Source organism: Pristiophorus japonicus, chromosome 27 (assembly GCF_044704955.1).
Source record: "Pristiophorus japonicus isolate sPriJap1 chromosome 27, sPriJap1.hap1, whole genome shotgun sequence".
In the NCBI taxonomy this organism is placed as follows: Eukaryota; Metazoa; Chordata; class Chondrichthyes; family Pristiophoridae; genus Pristiophorus; species Pristiophorus japonicus.
Genome location: NC_092003.1, coordinates 13,351,011 through 13,363,353, shown reverse-complemented (window position 1 = coordinate 13,363,353; position 12,343 = coordinate 13,351,011). Strand labels below are relative to the sequence as shown.

General features: G+C 49.7%; 1 pseudogene; it reads left to right on the top strand.

Moving 5' to 3' along the window:
* Window positions 1-11,035: 11,035 nt before the first annotated feature.
* On the top strand, window positions 11,036-11,262 carry LOC139239541 (U2 spliceosomal RNA; annotated as a pseudogene).
* The last annotated feature ends 1,081 nt before the right edge of the window (window positions 11,263-12,343 follow it).

Below are 12,343 nucleotides of genomic sequence, written 5' to 3'. Positions count from 1 at the left end.
ACAACCAACTTCCTGAACAGACATCTTAAATCCTTTGAAGAACAGGCTTTATTAACCGTTACCTTTCCATACTATAGTTAATGGATCCCTCGACCTGTTTATTACCCTCGCCCTACGTTACACTTTAATCACTCATGTCAGACGTCATGTTACTGTCATGTATTTCTTTGCACAGGCATTTTTCATATCAGGAGACAAGCTGTGCTTTCTCTCATGACACTTCAAAGTCATCCTGTTTGGTGCACTCATAATAAAGGATGAAACTGAGCACTATACAATGAGCAAGTGTGACCTTAGCTCCTTTAATAAGACTCTAGAGGGCAGGTACCTCGTGGGTGGCCTGCTTATATACTGTGCTCCCAGGGGATGCTGGGATCCCTTGGGACTCCAACAGGTGAGCCCTCTGGTCGTCAGGTGTCATGCAGGTTACAAGGGGTTAAATACATAACATCTCTCCCCCGTGAAGTCAACAGTATACTTATTTACAAGGTGAGACGAACTGGGGCTTTTCGTTCCCTTGTCGATCGTCTTGGTACAAATGCAGGTGTGGGTGGGTTGGTCACATGTTCACTGGGCTGTTGGGCAGCCGGCCTTGCCGGGTTGCTGGGGATGCTGAGTTCGGCTTCGTGGTCAACCATGATGTCAGTTGCCACTTGTGCGTGTGTTGGAGGGTCAACGTTGGTGGTGTCCTCTTCGGGTTGTTTGTGGCTGTTGGTGAACTGCAATTTGATTTGGTCCAAATGTTTTCTGTGCATTTGTCCATTGGCCAATTTGACCTGAATCACCCTACTCCCCTTGTTGGATGTGACTGTGCAAGCGAGCCACTTGGGACCATGTCCATAATTGAGCACAAACATGGGATCATTGATCTCAATATTGCGTGACAAATTTGCGTGGTCATGGTACACACTTTGTTGATGCCACTTGCCCTCCACATGATCATGGAGATCAGGATGGACACGAGAGAGCCTTGTTTTGAGTGCCCTTTTCATGAGCAGCTCGGCTGGGGAACACCGGTGAGTGAGTGGGGTCTGGTGCGGTAGCTGAACAGCACTCGGGACAGCCGGGTCTGCAGGGAGCCTTTCAACACACGTTTCAAGCTTTGCTTGATGGTCTGAACTGCCCGTTCTGCCTGGCCTTGGATGCGGGCTTGAAAGGGGCAGATGTGATGTGTTTGATCTCGTTGCAAGTCATGAATTATGAATTCCTTGAATTCAGCACTGGTGAAACACGGGCCATTGTCGCTGACTAGGACGCCAGACAATCCATGTGTTGCAAAAATGGCTCGTAGGCTTTCAATAGTGGCCGTGGACGTGCTTACAGATATTATTGCACATTTAATCCATTATGAGTAAGCGTCCACGACAACCAAAAATATTTTGCCTCGGAATGGGCCCGCATAGTCTACATGGATCCTCAACCACGGTTTGGAAGGCAATGGCCACAAACTTAGTGATGCCTCTCTGGGTGCATTGCTCAGCTGAGAGCAAGTGTTGCACTGGCGCACGCATGACTCTAAATCTGAGTCAATGCCAGGCCACCACACATGGGATCTGGCTATGCCTTTCATCATTACCATGCCTGGGTGGATGCTGTGCTATTTACATATGAACGTGTCTCTGCCTTTCTTGGGCAAGACCACGTGATTGCTCCACAATAGACAGTCCGCCTGCAGGGACAACTCGTCTGCATCTATGGAACGGCTTAATCGCCTCCTGCATCTCTGCTTGGACATGGCCCAGCTCCCATGGAGGACACAGTTTTTTTACCAAGGACAGTAATGTATCCTGGCTGGTCCAGGACCTGATCTGGCGGGCCCTAACCGGGGGCTTCTCGTTCTCGAATGCTTCCATGACCATGAGCAAGTCCACTGGCTGTGCCATTTCTACCCCGGTGGTGGGCAATGGCAGCTGACTGACAGCATCTGTGCAGTTCTCTGTGCCCGGTATGTGGCGGATTACATAGTTGTACGCCGGCAGAGTGGGCGCCCATCTTTGGATGCGGGCAGAGACATTGGTGTTAATCTGTTTGCTCTCCGAAAATAGCGATATGACCAGCTTGTGGTCAAATAAGTACTGGTGCATTTTTTTCACCTCGTAAACGCACGCCAGAGCTTCTTTTTCAATCATGCTGTCGGCCCTTTCGGCCTCGGACAAACTCCTGGACACATAAGCGACCTGTTGTAAAATCCCTGATTAATTAGTCTGTTGTAACACACACCCGACCCCGTATGACGACACATTGCAAGCTAGCACTAATCATTTACAAGGGTTATACAGGACAAGCGGTTTGTATTGAACACAACAGATTTGAAAGGCAGCCGCTTGTGAATTCCCCCATATCAATGTAGGGATTCTAGCAGGGTGCTTCACCCAGGTCGGAAATTACCAAAATAGTTGAGGAGTCCAAGGAACGACCGCAGCTCCATCACGTTCCCAAGAACTCAATGTCCTGTGCCAGGAAAGCACACTTCGTGCGTTTCAACCAGAGCCCCACGCGATCCAACCGACTAAGAACCTCTTCCAGATTCTTCAAGTGCTCAATGGTGTCCCGACCTGTAACCAATATGTCGTCCTGGAAAACCACGGTGCAGGGAACCGACTTTAGCAGGCTCTCCGTGTTCCGCTGGAAGATTACCACGGCCAACCTTATCCCCAACGGGCACTGGTTGCAGATGAACAGACCTTTGTCCGTGTTGATGCAGGTGAGGCCTTTTGAAGACTCCTCCAGCTCCTGCGTCATGTAGGCTGAGGTCAGGTCCACTTTGGTGAAGGTCTTCCCTCCAGCCAGGGTTGCAAATAGGTCATCTGCCTTGGGTAGCGGGTACTGGTCCTGCAGCGAAAATGGTTAATTGTTACTTTATGGTCCTCACAAATTCTAACCGTGCCGTCCTCCTTAAGTTCCGGGACAATCGGACTGGCCCAGACGTTGAATTCCACCGGCGCGATGATGCCTTCACGTTGCAGTCTGTCCGGCTCAATTTCCACTTTTTCACGCATCATGTATGGTACCGCCCGTGCCTTGTGGTGGATGGGTCGCGTACCGGGAACCAAATGGATCTGCACTTTCGCCCCCGAGAAGCTTCCAATGCCTGGCTCGAACAACAATGGGAACTTGCTCAGAACCTGGGTGCATGAGGCATCGTCGATGGACGAAAGTGCTCGGATGTTATCCCAGGTCCAGCGGATTTTTCCCAGCCAGATTCTGCCAAACAACGTGGGACCATCCCCTGGCACAATCCACAGCGGGAGTTCATGTACTGCTCCGTCATAGGAGACTTTGACTTCTGTACTGCCAATTACCGGGATTAGTTCCTTGGTGTAAGTCCTTAGTTTGGTGTGAATGGGGCTGAGCTTGGGCCTGTGTGCCTTTTTGCCCCACAGCCTGTCGAAGGACTTTTTACTCATTATGGACTGACATACCCCCGTGTCCAGTTCCATAGATACTGGAATACCGTTCAGTTCAACTTTCAACATTATTAGTGGACATTTTGTCGTGAATGTGTGTACCCTGCCTCCTCGGTTCGAGTCTCCAATTCAGCCTGATCCACAGTGACTCGATCTACCTCTGCAACGTGGTGGTTTGCAGGGTTTGCAGGGTTTGCAGCTCACCTGCACATACGTTGGAGGTTTCCCATTGTTCTGCAACCATTGCACGCATAGTGCTTAAAGCGGCATTGATGGGGCTGATGATCATCTCCACAGCACCAACAAGGTGTTAACTGCCTCGCGTTAACGTTTGATGGCGATCTCTGGGTCAACTGAGGTCGGGCTGCAGCAGCCGGCGTGTACGTTCTGTCCTGTACATTTCTGCTCGAGTCCGACGTTACTTTATGTACAGTGCTGGCCGAAACTTCTTTACTCTGCGAAATCTGTTTGGTGTTGTCGCTGATGGACATAAATGCCTGGGCTATCGGTATGGCTTTGCTCAGATTCAGAGTTTCTACAGTCAACAGTTTGAGAAGGATTGTCTCATGTCGAATGCCCAGTAATAAAAAGTCTCTGAGCATTTGTTCTGGGAATCCCTCAAACTCACAACGTCCTGCGAGGTTCCTTAGTTTGGCGACATAGCTCGCCACTTCCTGGCCCTCTGATCGTTGACACGTGTAGAACCGCTATCCCGCCATCAAAACGCTTTCCTTGGGATTTAGGTGCTCCCGGCCCAGCGTACACAATTCTTCGTAGGATTTCTCTGCTGGTTTTGCCAGGGCCAGGAGATTCTTCATGAGGCCATATCTTGTTGCCCCACAGAAAGTTAGGTGGATCGCCCTTTGTTTGGTGATGTTCTCGTCTCCTTCCAGTTCGTTGGCCACGAAGTATTGGTCAAGTCTCTCCACAAAGGCCTCCCAATCGTCCCCTTCTGAGAACTTCTCCAGGATAGAAACATAGAAACATAGAAAATAGGTGCAGGAGTAGGCCATTCGGCCCTTCGAGCCTGCACCACCATTAAATAGAATCATGGCTGATGAGTCACCTCAGTACCCCTTTCCTGCTTTCTCTCCATACCCCTTGATCCCTTTAGCCATAAGGGCCATATCTAACTCCCTCTTGAATATATCTAATGAAATGGAATCAACAACTCGCTGCGGAAGAGAATTCCACAGGTTAACAACTCTCTGAGTGAAGAAGTTTCTCCTCATCTTAGTCATAAATGGCTTACCCTTTATCCTTAGACAGTGACCACTGGTTCTAGACTCCCCCAACATCGGGAACATTCTACCTGCATCTAACCTGTCCAGTCCCATCAGAATTTTATATGTTTCCATGAGATCCCCTCTCATTCTTCTAAACTCCAGTGAATACAGGCCCAGTCGATCCGATCTCTCCTCATATGTCAGTCCTGCCATCCCGGGAATCAGTCTGGTGAACCTTCGCTGCACTCCCTCAATAGCAAGAACGTCCTTCCTCAGATTAGGAGACCAAAACTGAACACAATATTCCAGGTGAGATCTCACCAAGGCCCTGTACAGCTGCAGCAAGACCTCCCTGCTCCTATACTCAAATCCCCTAGCTCTGAAGGCCAACCTGCCATTTGCCTTCTTCACCATCTGCTGCACCTGCATGCCAACCTTAAATGACTGATGTACCATGACATTCAGGTCTCGTTGCACCTCCCCTTTTCCTCATCTGCCGCCATTCAGATAATATTCTGCCTTCATATTTTTGCCACCAAAGTGGCTAACCTTACATTTATCCACATTATACTGCATCTGCCATGCATTTGTCCATTCACCGAATCTGTCCAAGTCACCCTGCAGCCTCTTAGTATCCTCCTCACAGCTCATACTGACACCCAGCTTAGTGTCATCTGCAAACTTGGAAATATTACTCTCAATTCCTTCATCTAAATCTATGATGTATATTTTAAATAGCTGGGGACCCAGCACTGAGCCCTGCGGCACCCCACTAGTCACTGCCTGCCATTCTGAAAAGGACCCATTTATCCCGACTCTCTGTTTCCTCTCTGCCAACCAGTTCTCTCTCCACGTCAGTACATTACCCCCAATACCATGTGCTTTAATATTGCACACTGATCTCTTGTGTGGGACCTTGTCAAAACCCTTTTGAAAGTCCAAATACACCACATCCACTGGTTCTCCCTTGTCCACTCGACTCGTTTATCCTCAAAAAATTCTAGAAGACTTGTCAAGCATGATTTCCCTTTGATAAATCCATGCTGACTTGGACCGATCCTGTCACTGCTTTCCAAATGCGCTGCTATTTCATTTTTAATAATTGATTCCAACATTTTCCCCACTACTGATGTCAGGCGAACCGGTCTATAATTAACTGTTTTCTCTCTCCCTCCTTTCTTAAAAAGTGGTGTTACATTAGCTACCCTCCAGTCCATAGGAACTGATCTAGAGTCGATAGACTGTTGGAAAATGCATCACCAATGCATCCACTATTTCGAGGGCCACTTCCTTAAGTACTCTGGGATGACAGACATTGATATTTAAAATCTTTACTGGCCTATAGCAGATGCAGATAATCTCTTAATCTTCTAAACTCAAGGGAATACAAGCATAGTCTGTGCAACCTGTCCTCATAATTTAATCTTTTTAGCCCCGGTTCAGTCGTGGCTCAGTTGGTAAGCGCTTTCCCCTCTTCAGACAGAAGGTTGTGGGTTCAAGTCCCACTCCAGAGACTTGAGCACAGAAATCTAGGCTGATACTCCCAGCGCCAGAGCTGAGGGAGTACCGCACTGTCAGAGGGGCAGTACTGAGGGAGCGGCGCACTGTCGGAGGGACAGTGGTGTGGAAGCGTTGCACTGTGGGAGGGACAGTACTGAAGGAGTACCGCACTGTTGGAGGGGCAGTACTGAGGGAGCGGCGCAATGTCGGAGGGACAGTACTGAGGGAGCGACATACTGTCGGAGGGGCAGTACTGAGGGAGTGCCGCAACTCGGAGGGGCAGTACTGAGGGAGTGCCGCACTGTCGGAGGTGCCGGCTTTCAGCTGAGAGGTTAAACCGAGGGCCCGGTCAGCTCTCTCGGGTGGATGTAAAAGATCCTAGGGCACTATTGGAAGAAGAGCAGGGGAGTTCTCCCTGGTGTCCTGGGGCCAATATTTATCCCTTAATCAACAGCACTGAACAAACTGATGATGTGACCATTATCACACTGCAGTGATGTCATGAAAGGCTCTGTAGAAATGCAAGTCTGTCTTTTCTGTATCATTCTAATATGTGGGGCCTGTAAATCAGTGCGACAACAGACAGTGTGCCTGGCAAACCTTTGCCGCCATTTTAGATATTTATTGGATCCGTACGAGTTTGTGAGGCCTTTTTTACTTTGTCTTCAAACTCTCCTCTTCCCTCTGTTTAGCGCATGCGTTGCTCTCTTATCTGATGCACTGGTGGTCGCGTTGTGTCATTGGCAGGCAGGATGTCCAGATCGAAGAGCTGTTTAGCATGTGGTAGATCGGGATTTTGCAATCATCGCACGGTTAAATTGTCTTATCGTAGACTTAAAGGGACACTGTGTTCACAAACATTGGCAAACCCCTGCTGACCTTTCCCACATTACAACAGTGACTACATTCCAAAAGTACTTCATTGGCTGTAAAGCGCTTTGAGCCATCTGGTGGCCGTGAGAGGTTCTATATAAATGCAAGTCTGTGTGTTTTTATTTCACCCCGTTGAGGCGATTTGCAAATGAACGAGAGGTGAGACGAGGAAAGAGCTTTTTACGCAGCAAGTGTTTGGGATTTGGAATGTGCTGCCTGGGACTAACTGGATTGCTGTTGGAAAGAGCAGGTGCCGAATCGATGGGCCGAACGGCCTCCTTCTGTGCTGTGCAATTCTATGATTCTATGGGTTAGAAGTTGCCGCTGGCTGCAAGGGTTGTGTGTGAGTTTAAGTCCCGCTCCGTAATATCGTCCTTCTCCGCCCCTTGCCTCAGACCACGAAGTGACAGGAAACACAAGCTGGAGGCATTAACCCGAGTCGGTAAGCAAGTGACAGAGTAGGTCAGCAAGCTCTCCCCCTGTTTCATGAGCTGGCTATTATGGAACATGAGGCAGCTGGGGGAAAGAGGGTTTCTCTGTTTGGCGCTCCAAGGCTATGGTCCCCACAGGGCAGGAATATATCGTGCCTGCGATGAACATGAGGTGCAAAAGGGCAGAGAGGTCACTGGGAGTTCGATGACATCTCAGGTCTCCGTGACCAAGGAAGGAGATACTTGCCTCAGAAGGAGTGCAACAAAGGTTCACCAGACTGATTCCGATGTTGTGGGATTGCCCTATGAGGAGGGATTGAGTAGATCGGGCCTATATTTCCCAGGGTTTAGAAGAATGAGAGATGATCACATTGAAATGTATCAGATTCTGAGGGGGATTGACAGGGTAGATGCAGGGAGGATGTTTCTCCTGGTTGGAGAGTCTAGAACCAGGGGTCACACAGTCTCAGGATAAGGGGTTGGTCATTTAGGACAGAGATGAGGAGAAATTTCTTCACTCAGAGGGTGGTGAATCTTTGGAATTCTCTACCCCAGAAGGCTGTAGATGTCCAGTCGTTGCGTATATTCAAGGCTGAGATTGATAGAGCGCAGGGGGTGATGGGTGAATGGGACTCGGCGCGAGTTAGGAGAGCTCTGGCAAAAGCTGTCATTGGCTTGAAATGCCCTCAAAGGCGATCCAAAGATTGGAAGGATGCTTGCCTCGATAGGATGTCACTTACCTTGAAGTGGGCCCCCCTCTCCATTCCCTTATTAGGCCGGCCTCCCAGGAGCACTGGAAGTCAGCTGAGCGCTGGAAAATTGAGTGCATTCAGCACACTAACCATTCCGTTGGGATTTGTCCCATCTCCTTGTTATTCTCGAGGGCCTGAATGGCCTATTCCTGTTCCTCTGTTCCTATTCTAGACAGCTCGATATAGTGATACTACAAGTCCCGGCCAGAATGGAGATGACTGGGTAATTTCTCCGTCAATCACGGCTGGAGACCACATTACCTAATTATCAGCCGTGGCTCAGGGGGTCTCACTCTCGTTTCTGAACCAGAAGGTTCTGGGTTCAAGACCCACTCCAAAAGTCTTGAGTTCAAAAATATAGGCTGATACTCCAGTGCAGTACTGAGGGAGCACCGCACTGTCGGAGGGGCAGTACTGAGTGAGTGCCACACTTTCGGAGAGGCGGTGCTGAGGGAGTGCCACACTGTCGGAGGGGCAGTATTGAGGGAGTGCTGCGCTGTCGGAGGGGCAGTACTGAGGGAGCACCGCACTGTCGGAGGGGCTGCACTGAGGGAGTGCCGCACTGTCAGAGGGGCAGTATTGAGGGAGTTCCGCACTGTCAGAGGGGCAGTACTGAGGGAGTGCCGCACTGTCGGAGGGGCAGTACTGAGGAAGTTCTGCACTGTCGGAGGGGCTGCACTGAGGGAGCGTCGCACTGTCGGAGGGGCAGTACAGAGGGATCGCTGCACTGTTGGAGGGACAGTACAGATGGAGTGCTACACTGTCGGAGATGCCGTCTTTCAGATGAGACGTTAAACCGAGGCCATGTCTGCCCTCTCAGGTGGACGTTAGACCCCATGGCATGAGTCGGATTGATTTTACACACACCATTTTTCTGGAGAAATCTTCCTGCTTTTACAAGTGACACTACAAGTCCCGGCCAGAATGGAGATGATTGGGTAATTCCTCCGTCAATCACGGCTGGAGACCACATTACCTAATTATCAGCCGTGGCTCAGTGGGTCTCACTCTCGTCTCTGAGCCAGTCTTGAGTAAAAAGTCCAGGCTGATCCTCCAGTGCAGTACTGAGGGAGCGTCGCACTGTCGGAGGGGCAGTACAGAGGGATCGCTGCACTGTTGGAGGGGCAGTACAGATGGAGTGCTACACTGTCGGAGATGCCGTCTTTCAGATGAGACGTTAAACCGAGGCCATGTCTGCCCTCTCAGGTGGACGTTAGACCCCATGGCATGAGTCGGATTGATTTTACACACACCATTTTTCTGGAGAAATCTTCCTGCTTTTACAAGTGACACTACAAGTCCCGGCCAGAATGGAGATGATTGGGTAATTCCTCCGTCAATCACGGCTGGAGACCACATTACCTAATTATCAGCCGTGGCTCAGTGGGTCTCACTCTCGTCTCTGAGCCAGTCTTGAGTAAAAAGTCCAGGCTGATCCTCCAGTGCAGTACTGAGGGAGCGCCGCACAGTCGGAGGGGCAGTACGACGGAACACCGCATTGTCAGAGGGGCAGTACTGAGGGAGTGCCGCACTGTCGGTCGGGCAGTCCGAGGGAGCGCACACTGTCAGAGGGGCAGTACAGAGCGAGTGCCGCACTGTCGGAGGGGCAGTACTGAGGGAGCACGCACTGTCGGAGGGGGAGTATTGAGGGAGTGCCACACTGTCGGAGGGGCAGTACTGAGGGAGTGCCGCACTGTCGGGGGGGCAGTATTGAGGGAGTGCCGCACTTTCGGAGGGGCAGTACTGAGGGAGCGTCGCACTCTCGGAGGGGCAGTACTGAGGGAGCGCTGCACTGTTGGAGGGGCAGTACTGAGGGAACGCTGCACTGTCGGAGGGACAGTAATAAGGGAGCGCTGCAATGTCGAAGTGTCAGTACTGAGTGAGTGCCGTACTGTTGGAGGAACAGTTATGAGGAGTGCTGCACTGTCAGAGGGGCAGTACTGAATGAGCGCTGCAATGTCGGAGGGGCAGTAATGAGGGAGTGCTGCACTGTCGGAGGGGCAGTGCTGAGTGAGTGCCGCACTGTTGGAGTGACAGTACTGAGGGAGCGCCACACTGTCGGAGATGCCGTCTTTCAGATGAGACGTTAAACCGAGGCTCTCTCTACCCTTTCAGGTGGACATTAGATCACATGGCATGAGTGGGATAGATTTTACACGCACTATTTTGCTGGAGAAATCTCCCTGCTTTTATCGGGAGACTTTGCTCCAGTTTCTGTCATGAGTTCCGTTTGCTGTAGTTCGGAGAGGCTGTTTAAATAGACTCTGTAGACTATTTACTGTAGTGTGCTGCTTAAATAGATTCTGTTTGCTGTAAAATAGACTGTTTGCTGCGAGTCCTCACTCATTGGCTGAAACAACGCAATTTATTGGCTGACAAAATGCATCTCATTGGCTGACACAATGCAATTCATTGGTTGACACAGTGCATCCCATTGGCTAACATGATGCATCCCATTGGCTAACACGGTGTACCCCATTGGCTGACACAGTGCATGGCATTGTCTGACACGATGCATCCCATTGGCTAACACGGTGCATCCCATTGGCTGACACGGTGCATCTCATTGACTGACACGGTTCATCCCATTGGCTGATGCAGTGCATCCCATTGTCGAATGTTGAACACTGGATAGCTAAAGAATTAATTGTCGAACTTCTTTGTATCTTGGAGAAAAAGGCTTTCTGATACAAACAGGATGACTTTGAAATGTCATGAGAGAAAGCACAGCTTGCCTTCTGATATGAAAAGTGCCTGTGCAAAGAAATACATGACAGTAACATGACGTCTGGCATCAGTGATTAAAGCCTCACGATTTAAAAAAAAAAAAAAAAAAATCAGTGATTAAAGCCTCACGGCCTTTTGGCTAAGATCATGCGTAACTGACCTGACAGGGGAGTAGCCACCATGACCTCCGGGTGTTCTCCCTGGATCAGGAAGGTATATGCTTGCTTTTTTGGAAACAGGAGGTGGGTGGGGTGGCTTGACCCATCCACCTCCTGGGGGACCTGACCCATCCACCTCCATGGCACGAACCTGGTATTGCAGTACTTCCAGGAACGGTGCAGTGTCTCTAGGCCTTTTGGCTAAGAGCATTGGCGCAGAGTGATCCTTGATGTGTGCAAGGTGACCTCTGGCGTTTGTGATTTGACAAAGAATTGGAAAGATTGGCAACGAAAAATTAAATAAAAAAATTAAAAAATCAGTGATTAAAGTGTAACGTAGGGCGAGGGTAATAAACAGGTCGGGGGATCCATTAACTATAGTATGGAAAGGTAACGGTTAATAAAGTCTGTTCCTCAAAGGGTTTAAGATGTCTGTTCAGGAAGTTGGTTGTGGTGGTTGGAGGTCAGTTGTCACGGCCCCAGGACATTGCGGCAAGAGTTCATGGAAACATAGAAACATAGAAAATAGGTGCAGGAGTAGGCCATTCGGCCCCTCGAGCCTGCACTACCATCCAATAAGATCATGGCTGATCATTTCCTCAGTAACCCTTTCCTGCTTTCTCTCCATACCCCTTGATCCCTTTAGCCGTAAGGGCCATATCGAACTCCCTCTTGAATATATCCAATAAACTGGCATCAACAACTCTCTGCGGTAGGGAATTCCACAGGTTAACAACTCTCTGAGTGAAGAAGTTTCTCCTCATCTCAGTCCTAAATGGCCTACCCCTTATCCTAACACTGTGTCCCCTGGTTCTGGACTTCCCCATCATCGAGAACATTCTCCCCGCCTCTAACCTGTCCAGTCCCGTCAGGATCTTATATATTTCTATGAGATGCCCTCTCATCCTTCTAAACTCCAGTGTATAAAGGCCCAGTTGACCCAGTTTCTCCTCATATGTCAGCCCTGCCATTCCAGGAATCAGTCTGGTGAACCTTCGCTGCACTCCCTCAATAGCAAGAACGTCCTTCCTCAGATTAGGAGACCAAAACTGAACACAATATTCCAGGTGAGGCCTCACCAATGCAATGTACAATTGCAGTAAGACCTCCCTGCTCCTATACTCAAATCACCTAGCTATGAAGGCCAACATGCCATTTGCCTTCTTCACCGCCTGCTGTACCTGCATGCCAGCTTTCAATGAATAATGAACCATGACACACAGCTTTCGTTGCACCTCCCCTTTCCTAATCTGCCGCCATTCAGATAAT